This window comes from Dasypus novemcinctus, chromosome 4 (assembly GCF_030445035.2).
Source record: "Dasypus novemcinctus isolate mDasNov1 chromosome 4, mDasNov1.1.hap2, whole genome shotgun sequence".
NCBI classification, from domain to species: domain Eukaryota; kingdom Metazoa; phylum Chordata; class Mammalia; order Cingulata; family Dasypodidae; genus Dasypus; species Dasypus novemcinctus.
Window position 1 is genome coordinate 89,568,215 of NC_080676.1, and position 22,894 is coordinate 89,591,108.

Below are 22,894 nucleotides of genomic sequence, written 5' to 3' on the forward strand. Positions count from 1 at the left end.
CATGATTCTCACTGTTTGTGTCATATCTTATGGATACTTTTTAAAAATGAAATTATAGTGGGTCATCTTTAAGAACCCCTAGATCCTAGATCTATCTGTACTATTGCAATGTCCTCTAACTGGCTTTCTCCTCAACATTCATTCCTTGTACAGACCCAGTGTACATCACTGCTAAATAAATCTTCCTTAAATAAGCCTTTAACATCACCTTCATACTTGAAAAAGCACAATCTCCTTTTGTTCTGTCAATGTTTTTGCCTTCCCCGGTGTGCCACCAAGCCACTATTCTGAATGTCATCTATACTTACTCTGTTCTGTCCAGTTCTGCGTTTTCAGTCTTTAGTCATCCATTTATTCCCCCATCCATCTGTTTACACAACATTTATTGTGCACTTACTATGTGACAGATGCCAAATATTAAAAAGTGAATAAAATCACTGCTTTTAAAAAGCTCCTGAAAGAAGAGGCAGATCTGTAAGTTACTGATTACAACATTATGTAAAAGTTGCTATCACAGAGGTGTGAACAAATTGCCTTAGGATCCTAGAGGAGGCTGATATGAACACTGCCTCCCCCAAATCCTAACTACCCTCTATCCAAATTCTAACCACCTTCAAAATCCTACCTGTACCACAGTAAAAAATGCTTTAAACACAGGGATTCCTAAGGTCTCTAGAGACATCTAGACACTATAGACCGGGCAAACAATTTCAGGAATTCAACACCCTGTCAATGGGACTTACTTTGGAATATATGTTCCCCAGTGTAATATAACTAGACTCATTTATAATTTCCATACACATAGCTCTTCTGCCCCTTTTATTTCAACCTATAATTAGCACTATACTTGTGAAATGTAAGTCCCAAAGACCTAAATCTTTGGTCTGTTCATATGCTGGTTGAGCCCTGAATCTCAGCTACACTGACTCACCAGTTCATTGAACTGACCCAGAAAAACTAACAAAAGGATGATAATGGACAACACTCATCACAGGAAGTAGACAGTGTCTGCACTGCAAGCAATTCAATTCCATCCATCTGCCCCATGGCATCTAAGCACTTTCTCAATCCTCAGAGACAGGGTAGGCATCACTATCACAAAATCCTCAAGATTAAGGAATGAACAAACTTAAGAGAGGAAAGTAACTGTGGACTAAAGTAGACTTTTGATTATTCTAGCAAAGGAAGAACTTGTATCATTGATGTAGACAGTGGCCATCAGAGGTTCTGAGAGGAGGAAGAGGGAAGAATAGGTGCAACATAAGGGCATTTTGGGGACACTGGAATTTTCCTGCATGACACTGCAATGATGGATACAGGCCATTACACATTTTGTCAAAACCTATAAAGTTGTGCAGGGCAAAGTGTAAACTATAACATAAACTATAGTCCTTGGTTAGTAGAATGCTTTAATATGTGTTAACCAATTGTAACAAATGTAGCACAATAATGAAAGTTGTTAATGTGGGAAAGTGTGTATGTGGGGAGGAGGTATATGGGAATCCCCTATACATTTTTTTAAAACATTTATTTATTTATTTTTCTCCCCTCCCTCCCCAACCCCAGTTGTCTGTTCTCTGTGTCTATTTGCTGCGTCTTCTTCTTTGTCTGCTTCTGTTGTTGTCAGCGGCACGGGAATCTGTGTTTCTTTTTGTTGCATCATCTTGTGTCAGCTCTCCATGTGTGCGGTGCCATTCCTGGGCAGGCTGCACTTTCATTTGTGCTGGGTGGCTCTCTTTACAGGGTGCACCCCTTGCACGTGGGGCTCCCCTACGCAGGGACACCCCTGCATGGCACGGCACTCCTTGCATGCATCAGCACTGAGCATGGGCCAGCTCCACACGGGTCAAGGAGACCCGGGGTTTGAACCACAGACTGCCCATGTGGTAGACAGATGCCCTAACCACTGGGCCAAGTCCGCTACCCCCCTATATTTTTAATGTAACATTTATTTAATCAAAAGCTCCTTTTAAAAAATACTTTTAAAGTAGGGCCCACTGACAAGCCACTAAACTCTAGAGCCATCTGCCATAACCGTAGAACCTGTGTGTCTCCATAGCCTCAGGAGCAACAGTACCTGGGATTGCATATACTTTGGCTGTCTCTGGGATCTTGCTGAGACGTGCATAAGCAAGACCCCTCTGATGACCTCCTGACTCTTTTTGAAGTCTCTTAGCCATATAAACTCATTTGTCTTTACCATTTCCCCATTTTATTCAAGGTCTTTTTCTAGTTGTATCAGCAGCCAGTGATCGGTAGCAATCCCTCAGCACCAGGAAGGCTCATCCCTGGGAGTCATGTCCCATGCTGGGGGGAAGGTAATGCATTTATATGCTGAGTTTGGCTTAGAGAGTGGCCACATTTGAGCAACATGGAGGTTCTCATGAGGTACCTGTTAAGAAACCTGCAGCTCTAGGCCTAGTTGAAATTTCAGGCACACAGGCTCATAAGCATAGTTGTAAGTATCAAGGGTTCATCACTGGAACATCTTTCTTCACTAGTCTTTGCCTTTACCCTTGGGGGATTGTTGCTGTTCCATTGGGGAATGTGACAGAGCTCCCTTGGCTTGGACCTCAGCACTCCCTCAGTTGTCGTTTGTAACTCTAACTACTATGAAAATACCCAACGAATATCCGAACATTTTTATATACTCTATATACATACCCTGGAGAACTTGTGCTCATGAATGTGATGGAGTTGGACTCAAATGTGATCTTTCTACACATGCCTCTTCTGTCACTTTTACTGAACCTGTGGTTGGCACTGGGGTTGGTGTATACTCAGGAGACTTGAATCTCTGGGTTGGCCATGTGCCAGCTGGCCCTGAGCCTCAGCAGAGTTGTAATTCTTACTCTCCAGTTTGTTGGACTTACCCAGGTCAGCTAATAGGAAGGTGAAGATGGTCAACCACCACACCAGGGAACCAAGAATGCCTACAACTGCAAGCAGGAGAATCACATTCATCAACCATGTGGGATCTAAGCCCCCTCTCAATTTAGTAATGGAGAAGCCATCACCATCCCAGGATTCACAGAATGGAGGAATAAAATATGGATTAGAGTAGACTTACAGGTAATCTACTATAGAGCTACTGTGACTCTAACAATGGAAGAAATTGTATCACTGATCTGGAGAAAGTGGCCATAGTAGTTGCTGAGGGCAGGGAGAGGGAAGAAGAATGTGATGTGGGGGCATTTTCAGGACTTGGACTTATCCTAAATGATATTGCAGGGACAGATGCTGGACATTAGATATCCTGACATAACTCACTGAAGCTACTGGGGGAGAGTATAAAGTACAATGTAAACTATAATTCATGCGATGTAGCAGTGCTTCAAAATGTATTCACCAGATGCAATGAATGTGCCACAATGAAGAAAGAGGTAGTTGATGTGGGAGAAGTGGGGAGGGGGGTGTGGGGGGTATATGGGAACCTCATATTTTTTAATGTAACATTTTTTGTATTTACCTATCTTTAAAAAAAAGACAAATAAATAAATAAAAAGAAATACATATTTTTAAAAAGCAAACAAACTTGGAAACAATATTTACAGAAAAACAACAAAAAAGACAACCCTACTTGTAGCTCTCCTTCAAGCATTTCCACTCCAGCCAACTGTACTCTCTTCTTTATGCTCACAAAGACTTTATTCAAAATACCAGTTCTTGAGTCTTAAATAATAAACAAATTCATCAGGCACTACTGCTTGGCACCTCTCATATTATCTTGTTGTTTGTTTAACTTGCTGTCTGGATAGCCTATCTCCAACTAAACCCCAAGCTTCTTGAAAACAAGTCTCTCAGCCCCTGTTCCTACCCGCCAACACCCTTTAATATAATAGCCTTGGGACTGATTACATGTTGCTGTGTCATGGATGCCGGCAGAAGACACAAGATTCATAGCTCAGGAAGCAGCCTGAGTATTAACATGTTTGCCCCAGTTCCCTTTGCTCCACATTCCACATGGGGGTCGCAGTGTGGTCCAGAGGATGACGCACACACAGTAAAAGAACCCTGGGCTTAAAGAATTCACCACTTTTATCACAAGCACGAAGCAAGCCTGTTCGTTGTAACAAATGGAAATGTTACCTCCCTCAAATTGCTTGCTGCAAACATAACCTGAGAAATGGCTACGATAAAGTACAGGCAGGGCCTTGCATTCTTGGCATACCGGACAAGACATGTAGGAGCACAGGTAACCCAATAAGGAATTTTTCTCTCAACAAAGCAAATTTGCTTTTTAAGGGACAGCACTGCAAAACGTCTAGATCGTGACCATAATTTGGGGCAGCTATGCAAGCAGTCTTAACCATCTTATCCAGATATCATTCTCAAACTCCACCATAATCCTTTTTTTTTTTTAATTGATTTTGTAAAAATACTACATTAAAAAAAAAAATGAGGTCCCATTCAACCCCACCACCCCCACCCCACCACTCCCCCCCCAGCAACATTCACTCCCATCATCATGACACATCCATTGCATTTGGTAAGTACATCTCTGGGCATCTCCACACCTCATGGTCAATGGTCCACATCTTGGCCCATACTCTCCCCCATTCCATCCAGTGGGCCCTGGGTGGATTTACAATGTCCGGTGATTGCCCCTGAAGCACCGTCCAGGGCAACTCCAAGTCCCAAAGGCACCTCCACATCTCATCTCTTCCTGCCATTCCCCATACCCATCAGCCACCACATCCACTTTTCCCACTCCAATGCCACCTTTTCTCTGTGGACCTTGGATTGGTTGTGTCCGTTGCACCTCTATGTCAAGAGGAGGCTCAGATTCCACATGGATACTGGATGCAATCCTCCTGCTTTCAGTTGTAGGCTCTCTAGGCTCCATGGTGTGGTGGTTGTCCTTCTTCAGCTCCATCTTAGATGAGTGAGGTGAGTCCAATAAATCCGATTGTAGGAGCTGGAGTCTGTTCAGGCTCAGGGCCTGGCTATCATATTGTCAGTCCAGAGATTCAAATCCCCTAATTATATCTTAAACCCCAACACCAACTACAATTCCAGTAAAGTAGCATGAAAGTCTTATGAAAAGAGATCCCATCTGAGTCCAGTTTCATCACGCAGAAACACCAGCTCCAAAGAAGGGCCATCTGACATGGCAGTGAACCCCTTCTGCCATGACCATAGAACCCGTGGGTCTCTTTAGCCCTCCAAGGAACCAATACTTGGGGATTGTATCTACTTTATCTGTCTCTTAGACTCTGCTCAGTTGTGCATAAGGGCAATCCTTCTGACAGCCTCCAGACTCTTTTTTAGAGACTCATAGCCATATAAACTCATTTCTCCTTTCCTTTTCCCCCTTACATTAGGTCAAACAGCATTTTAAAGTCATGTTATTATATGTAGACAGGGATATTCTGCTGATCCACATCGAACCTTCAATTCAAGGTCATTTTCCACTTGCATCATCAGTTGGTAGTTGATAGTGATCCCTTAGTGCCAGGGAGGCTCATCCCCGGGTGTCATGTCCCATGCTGGGGGAAGGCATTGCATTTACATGCTGAGTTTGGCTTCAAGACTGGCCACATTTGAGTAACATGAAGGCTGTCCAGAGGAAATTCCCAGGCACAGTGCTGCTCTAGGCCTTGTTCTTATTTCAGGCATATAGGCTCACAAGCATAGTCATTAGTATCAGGGGCTCACTGTTGGACCCTCATTCCTTCCTGGTCCTTGCCGCTGCACCTGGGGGACTGCCGCTGCTCCCCTAGGAACCACAACAGAGCACCCCCAGCCAGGAACCCAGTACCCCCCCAGCTGTAGTTTTTAATTGTTGCCACTATGAGTATATCCAAACATTACCATGCACCCTGGACATATGCCCTGTATAGCTCCCTGTCAGCCATATATCACCTGTCAATAGTATCCTATATCAGTATTCCTCCGCTGCCATTGTTGAACCACTCTGTGATCCAGAACTTCCTGAAAAGTGAAGCCCAATATAATGTCAGGATTCCTTACTAGCAAAATGGCATATAGCGATGGGTTTAAATGTTAGATATAGAATACATGTTGACTTGGAAAAATTCTACATCTTATCTTTTTCTTTTTTTTTTTTCCCCTAATTATTGAACTTCTCTTCACAAGAGCCCTAGACCACAGCAATTCATATATACAATATACAGCACTCCCACACATCCACCACAAAACCTTTTCCCTTCCACAGAGATACTCTTACAACCTATTCACATCGTATTTACTTAAAGTGATGTACAGAGTCTGAGACAATAGCTTTCAAACAAGGTGACATCTGTGCTTACATTGTGGTGCATACTTTAGGATATACAGTTTTCTAAATTGTTAGTTAACCTATGTTTTACATTATGGCTTACATTATCAGTCTGTCGTCCCCTATATGTTTATGGTGTAATATTACATGTTTTATATCCATCCTTGTGTACTCTCGCGAAACTCCTCTCTTACCCCACTTTTACCTTGGTTCCACACATTTAAGATCCATTTTCCCATCCCCTTGGTGCCCACAGTGACAGCCAACCTACGTTTCCCGAGGAGCCACGTCCAGAAATACTTGCAACAGTGTTCAGGGCCTAACTTGCTCAACTGCCCCAATGCCCTGGGAGCCACCCTTTCTCTCGAGAGATACAGTTCCCTCTATTTGATGGCATTAGTCCTCCCCAGGATGTAGGTCCACCCCCACTCTCACTACTTGGGTCTCTACCCAATGGTACCACCCACTCTGGCAAAATGAGCATTCAGACATTCCCCAGGAGCCCGTCCCACATCAGACCATCCCCTCCGAGCATCTAAACAGATAACCCTCTTAATTATATTTTGATACGATTTTCTCAGCATTTTACTCTCAACCAACACCTGACGCTCTCCTATGTTCATATGCTACCCCTCCCTCCCCCCACTTTTTGGGCAATATTACCCATCTGCCCATCCCCAGCCCCCCTCAAACCCGCAAAGCCCCACCCAAAGGCAACCCCTTACCCCCATTTTATCTCTTCTTTGTGTTTATACTTACCGCCAGCTCATCATAAATTCCACCCCTGCAGACGTTGGCTCACATCCTTCCTCCACCCCCCGATTTCCTGTAAGCCTATCGTTCAGTCTCTAGCTCTCTGAGGCAGCTTGCTTATTTCATATCATTGAGGTCATGTAGTATTTGTCCTTCAATGCCTGGGTTGCTTCACTCAACATAAGGTTCTCAAGATTCATCCATGTTATCACGTGTGTTTGTAGTGTATTTTTTCTTACAGCCGAGTAGCATTCCATTGTGTGTATATACCACATTTTATTGATCCACTCATCTGTTGATGGGCATTTGGGTTGATTCTAACTTTTGGCGATAGTGAACAATGCTGCTATGAACATTGGTGTACATATATCGGTTTGTGTCCTTGTTTTCAGTTCTGCTGGGTATATACCCAGCAGTGGTATTGCTGGGTCAAATGGCAAATCTATGGTTAGTTTTTTGAGAAACTGCCAAACTGTCCTCCAGAATGGTTGGATCCTTCTGCATTGCTTCCATGGTTTCAGATGAGAAATCAGCACTTAATCTTATGGAGCTTCCCTTGTATGTGATGGTTTTCTTTTCTCTTGCTGCTTTTAGGATTTTCTCTTTGTCTTGAGCATTGGATAATTTGACAAGTATATGTCTTGGGGTGGGCCTGTTGGGGTTTATGACTAGTGGAGTGTGCTGTGCTTCTTGGATATGTACTTCTGTCTCTTTCAGTAGATTTGGGAAGTTTTCAGCCATTATTTCCTGCAACACTCCTTCTGACCCCTTTCCCTTCTCTTCTCTTTCTGGAATGCCTATAATACGTATGTTTGAGCGTTTTGCATTGTCATTCAGGTCCCTAAGTCCTAGCTGGATTTTTTCTATCTTTTTATCGACCCCTTCTACTATCTGTTTGATTTCTGATGTACTGTCTTCCACATCACTAATTCTCTGCTTTGCCTCTTCTACTCTGCTGATATTTGCTGCAAGTGTATTTTTGATTTCTTGAACTGTGGTGTTCATTCCCATCATATCTGTTATCTTTTTGCGTATGTCTGCAATGTCCCCTCCAATTGTTGTCTTCGTGTTGTTAACCTCTTTCATTACTTCATCAAATTTGTCGGTGATAAATGTTCTGAGATCTTTCATTGCTTGTGCAAAGTTGTGCTCCCCTTCCTGATTTTTGGTTTGTTGATTGGATTCAGCCATGTTTTCCTGATTACTGGTTTGGTTTGTAGATTTTTGTTGCTGTCTGGTCGTCATATTATCTTGACAGGTTTAATCAGTTCCTTAGCTTCTTTGTCTAGTCTTGGAGATTAATTAGCTGTTATTTTTGCGTAAGTGTTATATCTTCTCTTTGTCATTTGTTCTTCTTATTCTAATTTCTTATTGCTGGTTAAGTTCACTTTAAAGGAAAGTATTAGTGCCGGGGAAAGGCAATTATGTAAGCAAGGAAAAAATGTAAAGTAGTATTGGTGATATATGTTAATAAAGCAAGAATATGAGATCTGGGAGGATGGAGGTTAGATTCATGTAAATTGTGTAGAGTTATAGCAGTAGGTAGAGTACCTATTATGAGGTAGATGACTGAATATGGGAGGAATATGGTATAAGCTACAAAGCTATTGTTTTCGTGAGAGAGGGAAAGAGAAAAGAAAGGTAATAGTTTCAGGAGTGGATAACAGACAGAAAACCAAACAAAGGTATTAGAAATTAAGAGTTAGACACTTTGTGGATCAAAGAAAGGGAGGTGGGAGGTGGAATATAGGAGACAGTAGATGATGGCGGATATCAAGATGTAGGGGAAAGGGGATAGTGTAGGTAGTCTAAATCAGTTCACAGAGAAATGAGGCAGTGGAGGATGAGAAAACCCAGCAAATGTGAGGTGTTCCCTGCCGCACCTTTCCACCAAATCGATGTCCAGACACTTCCTGCTCTGCAAAAATCCCGAAAAAGCCCCTCCTTGGAGAACCTCCAGTGGTGCCCAGCCGCCTTTTCCCAGGAGAGACCGCAAGGCAAGTTCACTCAGCCACCATCTTGCTTCCTCCCCCACCATAATCCTTTGACTCCCTCTCTCTTCATTATTTAAGGGGAGCTGGATGGTGCAGTCTGACTGAGTCACGGTCCAGCAAAATCAGTCCCCAGAGGCATATATCCAGACCACAAGATTGTCCCACCATTAGACCAGTGAGGGGAGAATAAGGAGGTGGACAGCTAATGACTCTTCTTTCTGATTCGGTAGACTCATTAAAAAGAGTTTTTTCCCTTTTTTAAAATGTCTGGTATGAAGCATGCATTATTCACTATAAACATACAGTTGAGCTAAGGGCCATTTGGGTAAATTAGTACAGAAGCCCTTCTAGAACACATATTTAACCCTATTAACCCTACAGTTCCCAGAATGACCCAAACCAGTAAGCAGCACTTCTTACAGAAAGCTATCATATTGAGCTAGTATAGTGTCTGACACATGGAGCTGAATTAGCTCAATGTTTGGTGAAAGAATGAATCTGCTGTACTAAAAAATACTGACTTTGGAAATTATATAATGACCACTGGATTCCAAAGAAATAATTTTTAAACCAACTTTAAGAAGCAGATTAACTACACTAATGTAAGATATTAATAGGGGAAAATGTGAGCGGGGTAGGGGTGTTTATGGGAACCCCCTATATTGTTGATATAATTTTTTGGTAATCTAAAACTTCTTTAAAAATAAAATTAAAAAAATAAAAAAGCAGATTCATCCGATGGAAAGGATAGGTATTTCAGTTTACTAAAAGCTGCCAAGAGCAATATACCAGAAATGGGTTGCAAGTTTACAGTTCTGAGGCCGTGAAAGTATCCAAATCAAGGCATTATCAAGTGATCCTTTCTTCCTGAACCCTGGCAATTGGAAGCATCTACTGTCTCTCCCTTCTCTTCTCGGTTTTGTTGCTTCAGTTTCTGGTTTTCACTCTCTATCTAAATCAAGTTCTATTGATTTCAGGTCCTTCCTCTAGTGGCTTTTTCTCTTCATTCCTGTGGTTTCTTCTCTGTCTCTCTCTCTATATTCATCCCATTTATAAAGGATGCCATTGTGAGAATTAGTACCCACCCTGGGTCAAGCTTTCCTGAAGTAGCCTAATCAAAAGAAGTTTCCACCTGCAATAGGTTTACACTCACAGGAATGGACTGGCCCTAAGGACATGATTTTCTGGGGTCCCTAAAAGCCACAATAGGATTGGGAAAATGACAGAAAGATAGGAAATGGAAGCAATTATGATAAAAAGGATAAAACAGAGTAGATGAATCAAAATGAACCTGGCACAGAGAAGCATGGAGAAAGGAGGGAAAAATAAAGGCGCACGAACATATTACAATGAAATTTCAGATAATTTCGTAACTTAAATCAGCCTGGGGAACATTTTATTTCTTAGATGTCAGAGTAAAGTCCTGCACTAACTAAATTATTCTATTTTATTCATTTTCACTGGCATCTCTAGTTGATTAAACTTTCCTAAAACCTCAGGGTATCTGAGATAGGTGTTTATTTACCAAAGGGTCTCCTGACTATCGAGCTGTTATTGATCTCATCTGAGGATTCTAAAATACACTTGACAATGTTTGTGGGCCTGGCTTCAAGAGTACAGAAAGCAGGAGTACAGAAAGCTGACAGCTGGGGAGGGGGAGAAAGGGGAGATAAATAAATAAATAAATCTTTAAAAAAAAAAAAAAAGATGCAGGAATCTCCAGTGGAATTTTAACATCTTTCCCCAACACACTAAGTACATCTGGCTTTTCAGGGTGAAGGCTGCCATCCTCTCACTTTCTCTTCAAACATAAAAGGCACATGAGTGGATGTTTCTGCTAAGAGATCTTTCAGTGCGTCGATTTGCTTCAATGGACCAGAAGAAGTTTTATTTTAAATGGTATTTTTGCACTTCTTTCTTAGAATGAATTTCACTAGAAGTCCTTGATAGCACCCACTGGCTGCCCATGAACCTTACTCAGAGATATGGGTTCTTCAGATTCACAGATGAAGTGCCTCAGTGTCCTAGAAAATCAGTGAAGGATGGACTCAAGCCTTGGGTTATCAGACTGGGAGCATCATTGTTCTCCACAGTAATCCAGATCCATGAGGCAAAGCTGTGCAGTTAGAATTCTACTTCCCGACACATCCTATGGTAAATCCACATCAGAAGAGGGAGGATCTGTTCCTTATGTTATCCTGATGATAGCATAATGCCCAGTATACATAGTTGCTCAAGAAATCTTGACAGTTGCACTTATCAAATATTAATTAATAACTTTTATTAACTACTATGAATTAATGAACACAATATTGCAAAAAGACCTGGTTTCTCTATCTTCATTCCTTTTACCTCAGAGGGAGGGTATTAAAGACTGTTTCGTATCTCAAAATTAAATTTTGTGCCCAAGTAGAGTGTCTCACTTATTTCTCCTAATCCCAACTCTGGCTAAAAGATCCCAAAGAGGGGGCAAAGACAATATAACATCATATAGCTCTGCAGGAATAATTCTAATTAATATTCACATGTTAAACTTTCAAATACAAAAAGCTCTTTTAAATCCTGGGGACTTTTTTTTTTTTTTTTTTTTTTATTGACTTTGTAATAATATTACATTAAAAATATATATGTGAGGTCCCATTCAACCCCCCCCCCCACCCCACCTCTCCCCCCCCCCCCCCCCCCAGCAACACTCGTTCCCATCATCATGACACATCCATTGGATTTGGTAAGTACATCTTTGGGCACCTCTGCACCTCATAGTCAATGGTCCACATCATGGCCCATACTCTCCTCCATTCCATCCAGTGGGCCCTGTGAGGATTTACAATGTCCGGTGATTGCCTCTGAAGCACCATCCAGGGCAGCTCCATGTCCCAAAGCCTCCACCTCTCATCTCTTCCTGCCTTTCCCCATACCCATCAGCCACCATGTCCACTTTTCCCCCTGGGGTCTTTTTTATACACACACATGTCTCTGAACTCAAGAAAGAAGTAAACACTCTTCCTAGCAGAATCCACAGCATTGCACACATTTGCGCTTTCCCGTATTACTATAGGCTGGTGAGCTCTTCACTGTGACTTCCTCTGTGGGAAGACTAAGTGCTGGTTTGGTGCAGGGACCAAGCCTTCACCTGTATCCCCAGAGCCTAGTCCTTTGTCTAGGATGTAGAAGACAATGTCATAGTATAGAATTAATAAGGCTTTGGATTATATTGTTCAGAGTTAAAATTCCATTTGTCCTTCTTGTGAGCTGTGAGACGTTAGGTGATCCTTTAACCTCTCAAATCCTCTTTCCTTATGTGGAAAATACATAAATACCCACCTAGTAGGGATGTTGTGAGCATTAACAGATAAGGACTATGTAGATTGCCTGACACTTAGTAGGTACTTGACTATCTTTTGGACGTAATTCCCTCAGGTCATTAGTTTTCCCTTCCATTTATTCTAAAGCAAGATTTCTTCTTTTGCCATCTAAGTGAGCCACACTCATCCATAATAAGAATGATGCAATGTTCTTCCAAAGAATTATTGATCCCAAGAATGTGGGACCAAAATGGATCTTTAACATTTATCCTACGGAAGGCCATTCAATATTTGTTTCATTAGAAATAAAGGTCAGTAGGACAATATTTTCCCTAAATTCATTTAAACCACACTGAGATTTATCCTTGCCCTTCAAAATAGCTTTACATCCTCACCTCAGGGCCATAAAAGTTGACACGTTTATGTTGAGAACGTATTAGAGGCTGCGGTCACCCCTCAGGCTGAAGTGTGGTTTGCTGGCCTGGCAGGGGAGCGGCTGCGGTAGGCCTAATTCCGCTGCCCCCATAATAGGGTGGCTGGTCGGACTCACCGCCACCCCTGAAGGAAGCTCGGCATGGGCGCAGAGTGCCCTCGGGTCTCCCCTTCTCGGCAGCCATGCTTCCGCGGCCGCCCCTCCTCCCAGATGGTGCCACCCGATGCCTTGTGGGGCGGCACCCTTCTTCTTCCTTCTCCCTGCGCAGGCGCAGGGCAGAAAATTCCAGTCTGCCCTTTTCCCCTCCCCCGACAGCAGCAACAGCCAGGTGTGGGCGGAAAAATCCAGCCCGCCCTTTTCCCCTCCCCCGACAGCAGCAACAGCCAGGTGTGGGCGGAAAAATCCAGCTCGCCCTTTTCCCTTCCCCCGACAGCAGCAACAGCCAGGCGTGGGCGGGAAACTCAAGTCTGCCCTCCACCCCAGCAACAGCAGCCACCAATCCCTAAACCCTGCCCCTTCCCCCAGCAACAGCGACAGCCAATCCCTAACCACCACCCCTCCCCCATCCAGTACCGCCCACTGACCTTTCGCCCAGCAACCAATCAGAACAGGGCGTGGCTTCGACCAATCAGCCTTCCCCAGCCCCTATAAAACTGTTGCCTCTCCCTCAATAAAGTGGACTTGCGTGTTTACCTTGTCTCCGCGGTAGTTCTTCTGCCGTGCGCCCTCCAGTCCTGAGAGCCCCCGACAAGGGCCTGGCCTCCCTTGTCCCCAGTTCGTCGCCTGCTTCTCCGGGTGACCCCTTCGTCGCCGGCTTCGCCGGGCGACCCCGTCAGCCGAACCGCGCAACCCCTTGTGAGACCGATCCCTCGTCTGCTGCCGGACCGACCCCTCGTCCCAAGCGGGACCGACCCCTCGTCCAGAGCTGGACCGACCCCTCGTCCGCAGCCAGACCCCACCTCTACCGACCGAGCAAGCCGCCGCAAGAGGCTCATAGCCACATCAGATCTTTGATTTGCTCACTGGCAAATCAATTAACTGCATTTGGCTTTAATTCCTTTGCCTAAGACATCCAAGTTGAATTCTGTAATCAGTGAATAATTTCTGTTCTATTCTCATATTTTGAAATAATTTTTACCAGTTGACCCTTCTTTCTTTACCCACCCTGTGCATTTCAGAGCTTCATAAGCAAGCATGACCTGCTTATGGGTGGCAGAGATGAAAAACGCTGGAGTTGGGGTAACTGCCTAACAAGTATACCAATTTCACTAATATCCTAGCAATGCAGTGTCTTTCAAAACATTCATAATTTTTTTTAAAGATTTATTTTTTATTTATTGTTCTTCCCTTCCCCACCCCTTCCCAGTTGTCTGCTCTCTGTGTCCATTCACTGTGTGTTCTTCTGTGTCCACATCTATTCTTGTCAGTGGCACCAGGAATCTGTGTCTCCTTTTTGTTACATCATCTTGCTTCCTCAGCTCTCTGTGTGTGCAGCACCACTCCTGGGCAGGCCGCACTTTCTTTCATGCTAGGCGGCTCTCCTTATGGGGCGCACTCCTTGCGCATGGGGCTCCCCTAAGTGAGGGACACTCCTGCATGGCACTGCACTCCTTGCACGCATAAGCACTGCACATGGGCCAGCTCCACACAGGTCAAGGAGGCCCGTGGTTTGAGCCGTGGACCTCCCATGTGGTAGGTGGACTCTCTATCTGTTTGAGCCAAATCCACTTCCTGAAACAAATACTAAAGTGTTAAAACTGATGAGAGTGTGAATAAATGGCCACACTCACACTTTGCAGTTGAGACTGCGAGCTGGTAATGTGGATGGTAGTTTTTTTTTAAAGATTTCTTTTTTTTATTTATTTCTCTACCCATTCCCCCACCCCAGTTGTCTGTTCTCTGTGTCTATTTGCTGTATGTTCTTCTTTGTCTGCTTCTGCTGTTGTCAGCGGCATGGGAATTTGTGTTTCTTTTTGTTGCATCATCTTGTTGTGTCAGCTCTCTGTGTGTGCAGCACCATTCCTCGGCAGGCTGCACTTTCTTTTGCGCTGGGTGGCTCTCTTTATGTGTGCACTCCTTGAACGTGGTGCTCCCCTATGGGGGGACACCCCTGCGTGGCACGGCACTCCTTGTGTGCATCAGCACTGCACGTGGGCCAGCTCCACACGGGTCAAGGAGGCCTGGGGTTTGAACTGCAGACCTCCCATGTGGTAGATGAATGCCCTAACCACTGGGCCAAGTCTGCTTCCCTGTGGATGGTAATTTGACAATATTAATCAAAAGTGTATATTTCATTTTTAGGAAATTATCTTATGGACATTACATATGTATAAAGATGTTTCCCACGCCATTACTTTTAATAGTGAAATTTGGAAACATCCTAAAATCTAATAATAAAAAATAAATTATGATACATCCATTCACTGGAAAGTTGTAAATGACTAGTGCCTGCTGAGTCACGTGGGTGGGACTCTATTCTTTCAAGTTTTGCTGGACTTGTTGCTTGGGCCTGAGGCTGATGAAACTCTGCTCTTTCTTCCTTGGTACTTCCAAGGTTGAGTCTTCTTTGGTGGCTCTTCCAGGGACAGAAATGGTCCCAGGAAGATGCTGTACTTGTCACTGCCAATGTTACTTGGACTGAAGACTCAGCCTTCCTTTAATTCTCATGGCAGACTCCTCCTGACCTTTGCACTGTCCCCCCTTGCCTCAGTTGCAGGCCACCTGTTCTACTCATACCCCATCTCCACCTTGTTGCCATAGATGGCTTTATATCAAGGCTGCTTGGATCAAGAAAGGCTCCAAGAGAGACTCACGAATTCAGACTAGATCCTGATCTGACTGATCATGCAGCTTTCCCTGAGTGGGATCTAGGCCACAATGTATGGTTGTCTGCTAAAGTCCCAAATGTGAGTGAGGCAAAAGATCCTCTGCCATCATTGCTCCCTTTGACCATAATATAATGTAACTTTTTCCTCCCTGGGGCAGTTAGGACATAATTTGGTGTGTCTCGATCTCCTCCCTCTATTCCCTTTCTTCTCCCTTTCAACCACTAACTCATAAAGGAACACCCTCCTCTTCTTATCTGGTTGGGAGAGCCCCATGGTCACATCCTTCGGTTTCCTGAAAAGACAACTGCTCTTCCACTGTCCATGAATTATGAACAGGTTGTAGCTGAGAGAAACCAGTTTACTAAAAAGAGCACTCAAAGGTGAAGACATTTTAAACTTTTTGCGCTAATTGCACATGTAATTTAATATGGGTTCAGATATGTTCAAGTCCTAACCCCAGTCCTTAATCCAATAAGACTGGAGTCCTAATAGGCAGAGGACGTTTGGACACAGAAGTAGAAGCCTGAGGAAGAGGCAGAAGAAGACACACTGCCGTGTGATGGAGGCAGAGGTTGAAATATGGATTGCTGGCAAGCCACCATCCGAACATCCAGACTTCAGAGAAGCTTAATCCTGCTGAAACCTAGATTTTGGACTTCTAGCCTCAAAAACTGTGAATAAATGGAAGACTGCTATATTAAAACATTATCAGTTAATAAAGTCTGAGGAAGAATTAGTGAGAGAATTGGCATAAAGGTGGTTGTAAAAGAAAGGAATGAACAGTGCAGTGGAAGACCAAGAAACTGGATTCAAATCCTACTCCAAAAATTAAAGAGCTAAATATTGGATGAGTCATTTCACCTTTGGTCTCCAGTTTTATTACATATAAAATGCAGGGCTTGGAATAAACAACCTCTCCATGATTTCAGAAGAAAAAATGGCAGCAAATTCAAGCTTTACTTGGGAATCCAAGGAACCCATTCAATTTGGGAAAAAAAAAAAAAAGACTTCACTAATAGAGAAAAGAATTCATTCTAACAGATTTTTCAAAATATAAATTGTTGGAGTTATTCAGATATTTTAGACATTATGCTCCCAAGTGAGATGGAATGATATTTTATTTATTTGTCATCATTGAGTTTTGCAATCAATGCTAAATTAGTCTCATAAAGTGATTTGGACTTAATAAATTTAACTTTTGTGAACAAATTCCTAAACTTAATATTGCTGTTTTTCCTCCAAAACAGAACAATTTCCTTAATGCACCTCATTAAGCTGAACTTTCCTACTTAAGACACAAACACCATATTAGTATTGGCCAGAATTTCAATTTTGAATTGTTTTAAATAACTTTTTCTCTGTTTTTTAGTTCTTGTCTATTTAAACAAAAATAAAATTACCTAACTTACTTTCTTACTTTTACTTCCCAAATCTCATAGCACTTTTCAAGTAATACAATTTTTCTTACTGGAGTACTTAAGTTGATGGTCTTTTCAAAGAGGGCCTCTGTGTGGTAAAACTTCTGAGGCTATGATTGTCTATTCATATTTCTTTTTCACTCTTGAGCTTAAAAAATCAGTTAGCTACATAGAGAAGTCTGTGTTCATTGTTCTTTTCCTTCACCAACTTGAAAATATTACTTTATGATTACTGTTGAGGAGTTCAGTGTCAATCAGATACCTTTTCCTTATAAGTAATCTGCTTTTATTCTTTAGAAGCATTGAAAGTTTTCTGTTTATTTTTCATGTTCACACATTTCACTATAATGTTTCCCAGTGACGGCTTTTATCTTTTTTTTTTTTTGGCACTTTATGAGTTTTTTTTTAAAACTAAATTCTTACACCTTTTATTTTTTTAACTCTGGGAAATTCTTATAATTATTTCTTCAATTATTTCTTCTCTACATTAATTTTCCCACTCCTTCTGTGATTCCAGTGATGATTATTGACCCATATCACTTAACATTTATTTTTCATTAACCAACTATTTATGTCTATTATTGTTCTACAGAGTTCCTTGTCTTGATATTCCAACTTATTAACTTTCCTGTGTCCATTCTGCTGCCACTCTTTATTTTATTTTATTTTTAAATTGCATATCTCCAATTGATTTTTCTTCATAATGGATTACCTTCAATTTATGTTTCCAATAATTTCCCTTATCACTTTTATAATATTGATTATGCTCATTTTAAATGACTCTTCTGTCCAGTCCATGAATTCTGCTTCATCTGGTGTAGGTTGTCCAGGTTGTCTTTTGATTCGAGTGTTTACAGGCCTCAAAAGTCTTCCAGTTGCTACCTGTGAGCTTATATTTCCCTAAGGGTATTTGCTAACGTGACTGAAAATGCAAAGTTGAAAAGGGAGAGAAAATATAAAGACCTAGTTTATAGCACTTCTGATGATTTTTGGGAGCTGGGAATATATTGATGCAAATATTCTCTGGAATTGCAAACTGGGCTCTCTTACTGTTTGCCACCTTCCCCCCAACTCCAGTCCTGACCTCAGAGTAAACCTCTGCCTTAGAGCCTCATATTTCAACAGTCCCGTCTCTTGGTTTGGGTTAGGGGCAGGCAAGCGGATGAGTAAAATGGGTTCTGGGTTTAGGAGGAGGAAATGCTCAGGAGCTGCGCAGTCTATTTGCATTATTACTACTCCTCACTCCAGCTGCACTCTGGCACAGTCCAGAACTTAGCAGGCTCCTTCCTGTGGCTCTGAGGGATGGTGCTCTTTTTCTACCTCTAAGTGTCTCTGGTACAGCAATGCTGGAGCCAGGGCAAGGTAAGGCTAGAACAGGACATACCCTAAAGCCCTCTCCCAACCTAGTCCCTTCCTAATGGAAGCTATTTCCAACCCTCCAATCCCAGGCCCAAACAGGAACCTAACCACCTCTTTCTCCTCATGAATTTCCTCTCAGTTATTTTTCATTTTCTAGTCTCCATCAATTTCTCTCTCTTCCACTTTTGCGGCAACTTCAAGGTAAGATTTGAGGAATGAATTTAGCAGCTGTGTTTATATAACATCTTCTCAGGAATAGACAATTCACCAGTGGTTCTCCAGGGCTCCTAGAGAAAACAGCAGGCCCTTTGGATAACCCACAGGCTAATTTCCTTTATTGTAATCTTTTTCTTAGAATTTTTTACACTAAAAGTCTTTTTAATATCTTATCCTAGACTTCCAGTCAACCAAGATGGTGACATAAGACATTCCAGGTGTCATGCCCCAACAGAATCATGGAACAGCTAGCAAAAACTAGCAGAGCCATCTTTCTCAAAACTGCAGAAAACAGTTAAAGGGTTTCGGTAATTGGACAAGTGCCAAATCAAGGAGACACAGCCTTAAGACTGATAGGAGGAGCTTGGGGTGCCCTTGATGGCCACTCTCCCACACCTTCCAGGATATGCTGTGACGCCAGCTTGTGCTTCCATTTTGGGACTCTGGACCTTTTCCAGAGGAAGAAGAGTAACCCCTATGCACAAACTGAGGTTCTTGTATTTTGGCGCCAATATATCCGGTGGCAATCTGAATGACTGAACCAGAAGACTCCTTTCTCTGGCTCCTTCTCCTAGGTCTTGCCCTCTAGGCAGAAGTAACTTGCTGACAGCTAAACCAGTATAAGAAAAAATGAAATCAAAGCAGAAAGAGGAAAAGGATTACTGGTTTTAAGACATATAATAGAAAACTGGCAGTGACGGAGACCTATTTCATAGGCAGTAGAGGGGTCATTCAAATTACTATAAAGGGAAGGGGATTCTATGACCACCAGAGAACAAGCCCAGGAGAAGATAGAGGCTCAGAAATCAGGCTTATCCTCCTGATAAGAGGACCAAACTTGAAGGAGAACCACCATCCACTGCAGAGCCAATTTGTAAAGACTGTGAAAGTTGTTTTTTGCATTGATTTCTTTGTTTTTGTTAGCTCCTGGCATTCAAGGAAAATGCTCTCATCTCACTAGCTGGAAACAAACTTAAAGGACAGACAGTTCAGGGACCAAATCCCAGAACTAACTATTAAAATGTTAAAATGAGCAAGTGTGCAACAAAAAAATTAAAAGACAAAGTAATGGGAAATGATGGTCCATCCAAAGGTACAAGATAAAAATTCAGAAACTATAAATGAAGAAAACCAAATTTTGTACATATTGGACAAAGACTTTAAACACCAATGATCATACCAATATATGTATTATTGGAGTACCAGAGGGAGAAGAAAAAGAGAAAGTGGAAGAAAAAATGTTCAAAGAAATAATGACAGAAAACTCCCCAAATTTAACAAAAGACATGAATATACTCATTCAAGAATCCCAGCAAATCCCAAACAGGATAAACTTGAAAGAAACCATGGCCAGTCACATAGTAGTCAAATGTAAAATGCCAAAGGCCAAGGAGAGAGTTCTGAAAGCTGCAAGAGGAAAGGAATTTTATGTACTAAGGGAGCCCCAATAAGATTAAGTGCCAATTTCTCACAGAAACCATGGAGGCAAAAGGCAATGGTATCAAATATTTACAGTGCTGAAAGAATGTAATGGCCAACCAAGAATTTTTGTCTAGTGAGACTGTCTTTCAAAAATGAGGAATAGATTAAGAGATTCCCAGATACACAAAAGTTGAGGGAGTTTGGCACTGCTAGCCCTTCCCTACAAAAAATGCTAAAGGGAATTCTTCAGACTGAAAGGAAAGAACACCAGAAAGTAGATCAAAATGCCATAAGTAAATAAAGACTCTGGTAAAGGTAATCAGGTGGCTAGTTAAACCTGCCAATACTATTGTATTGTAGTTTCTGGTATATAACTGCACTCTTTACTTCTTACAGTTTCTAAAATGCAAATGCATAAAAAGTAATGTTAGAGAAGCTGATGTGGCTCAAGTGATTGAGCTCCTGCCTACCACATGAGAGGTCCCAGGTTGGGTTCCCAATGCCTCCTAAAGAAGAGGAGCCAGACAGTGAGCTACTGCAACAGGCTGGTGTGGCAAGCTGACACAACAAGGTGACACAACATAATGCAACAAGAGACACAAGGAGGAAAATGTAATGAGAGACACAACAAAGCAGGGAGCAGAAGAAGCTCAAGTAATTAGGTGCCTCCCTCCCACATGGGAGGCCCCAGGTTCAGTACCCTGTGCCTCCTAAAAAGGGAAGACGAGCACACAACGAACAGACAGTGAGCACAAACAATGAGGGGGTGAAGAGAAATAAATAAGATAAATCTTTAAATGAAAGTAATGATGTCTATCTTAAAGCTGTAATTTTTAAGAAGTACAACAAAAAGGTGGAGGGATAGAGGGGCAGAGGAATGGTGTTTGTGTATGCTATTAAAATTAAGTTGATATCAAATAAAATGCAATTGTCATAGATTTAGAATGTTAAATTTAAGCCCCAAGATAACCACAAAGAAAATATCTGAAAAAATGTATACATAAGGAAATGAAAAGGGATGCAAAATGTTATACTTCAAAAAAATCAAATAAATAAGAAGGTAAGCATTAAAGGAAGAATTGAAGGACAAAAAAGATGTAAGACTCAAAAAGACTGAATAGTAAAATGGTAAAAGAAAGTCCAGCATTATCAGTAGCAACTTTAAATGTAAGTGGATTGAATGTTCCAATCTAAAGGCAGAGACTTGCAGAATGGAAACAAAAGCATGACCCAACTATATACTGTTTACAAGAGACTCACTTTAAATTCTAAGACATAAGTAGGTTAAAGGTGAACAGATGAAAAAAATGTGCCATGCAAATAGCAACCAAAAGAGAGTAGGGGTAGATGTACTTTTATCAGATAAAATAGACTTTAAGTCAAAAACAAAGACAAAAAAAAGCTCTATATACTGATAAAGAGGTTAATTCAACAAGAATGCACCTTACAGCAAAGCCCAAAAATATATAAAGTAAATGTTGAAAGATTTGAAGGGAGAAATGGATGATTCTATGTTAATAATAGGAGACCTTAATACATCACTTTCAATAATGGATGAAACATCTACACAGAAGATCTGTAAGGAAATAGAAGACTTGAATGATATTATAAACCAAGTAGACCTAGTAGATATGTATAGAACAATTCACCCAAAAGCAGCAGTTCACACATTCTTCTCTGGTGCACATGGATAATTCTCCAAGATAGACCATATGTTAGGTCACAAAAAAAAGTCACTTCTATGTATATACCCAGAACACTGAAATCAGGGACTCATAGTATTATTATTTACAATTGCCAAAAGATGGAAGCAACTCAAGTGTCCATCAGTAGTTGAGTGGATAAACAAAATATGGCATACACATAATAGCCATATAAAGGAATGGACAACATGGATGAACCTTGAAGACATCATGTGGAGTGAAATAAGCCAGAAACAATAAGACAAATATTGTATGATGTCACTGATAAGAAATAATTAGAATAAGCAACTGCATAGAGTAAAAAATGAGGATACTGGTTTCCAAGGGTTAGGGTAGGGGTAGGAAATGGGGAGTTAATACTTAATTGGTAGAATTTATGTTTGGGGCAATAGAAACATTTTAGTAATGATGGTAGTGATGGCAGCACAACATTGTAAATGTAACTAACACTACTGAATTATGTATTTGAATGTAGTTAAAAGGGGGAAATTTTCGGGGTTACGTATGTTACCAAAATAAAAACTTATAAAAATCCATAGGATTGTACAACACAAACAATTATTCCCAATGTAAACTGTGGTCTGCTGTTAGTAGTATAATTACCCTAATACTGTTTCATCAATTGTAACAAAGCTACCACGTTAGTACAAAATGCTAATAAAGGGGAAAAAGGCGGGTGGGAATTGTGGTGGGGGGAGTATATGGGAACTCTGTATTTTCTGCACAGTTTTTCTGTAAACCTACAACTTCTCTAATTATAAAAATCTTATGCCACAATCTCAAGATGTGAAACAGAAAAGATCAGAGCTGCTTTGGTTGAAGCAGAAGGGAACCCAGGATTCTGCCACCTCAGTCTCCCTGTCCCCATGGTGTCCCTACAGAAATTGCGACATAAGCCTAGAATGTGAAGAACACAGTCTGAAAAACTAGAATTCAAATATTTAGAGTGTGGCGATTTTTCATTTATTTTATTTTTTATTGATTAATAATTCATTACATGTAAAAAATACCTTATTTCCTCTCTTATTAAATGCATCACTTTTTTTTCTTGTTTCTATGGGTAGAAAATAAGAGGAGTTGGTAGTCCCCAGGTTATTTGCCCTCTTAATTTTTCTATGGCTGAGAAAATCTCACAAACCGACCCCATCTTAGTTAGATCTCAGTCTTGGCCATATCCCAGAGTATTATGGGGTTGAAACCCTATAAACGACTTTAGGAGAGA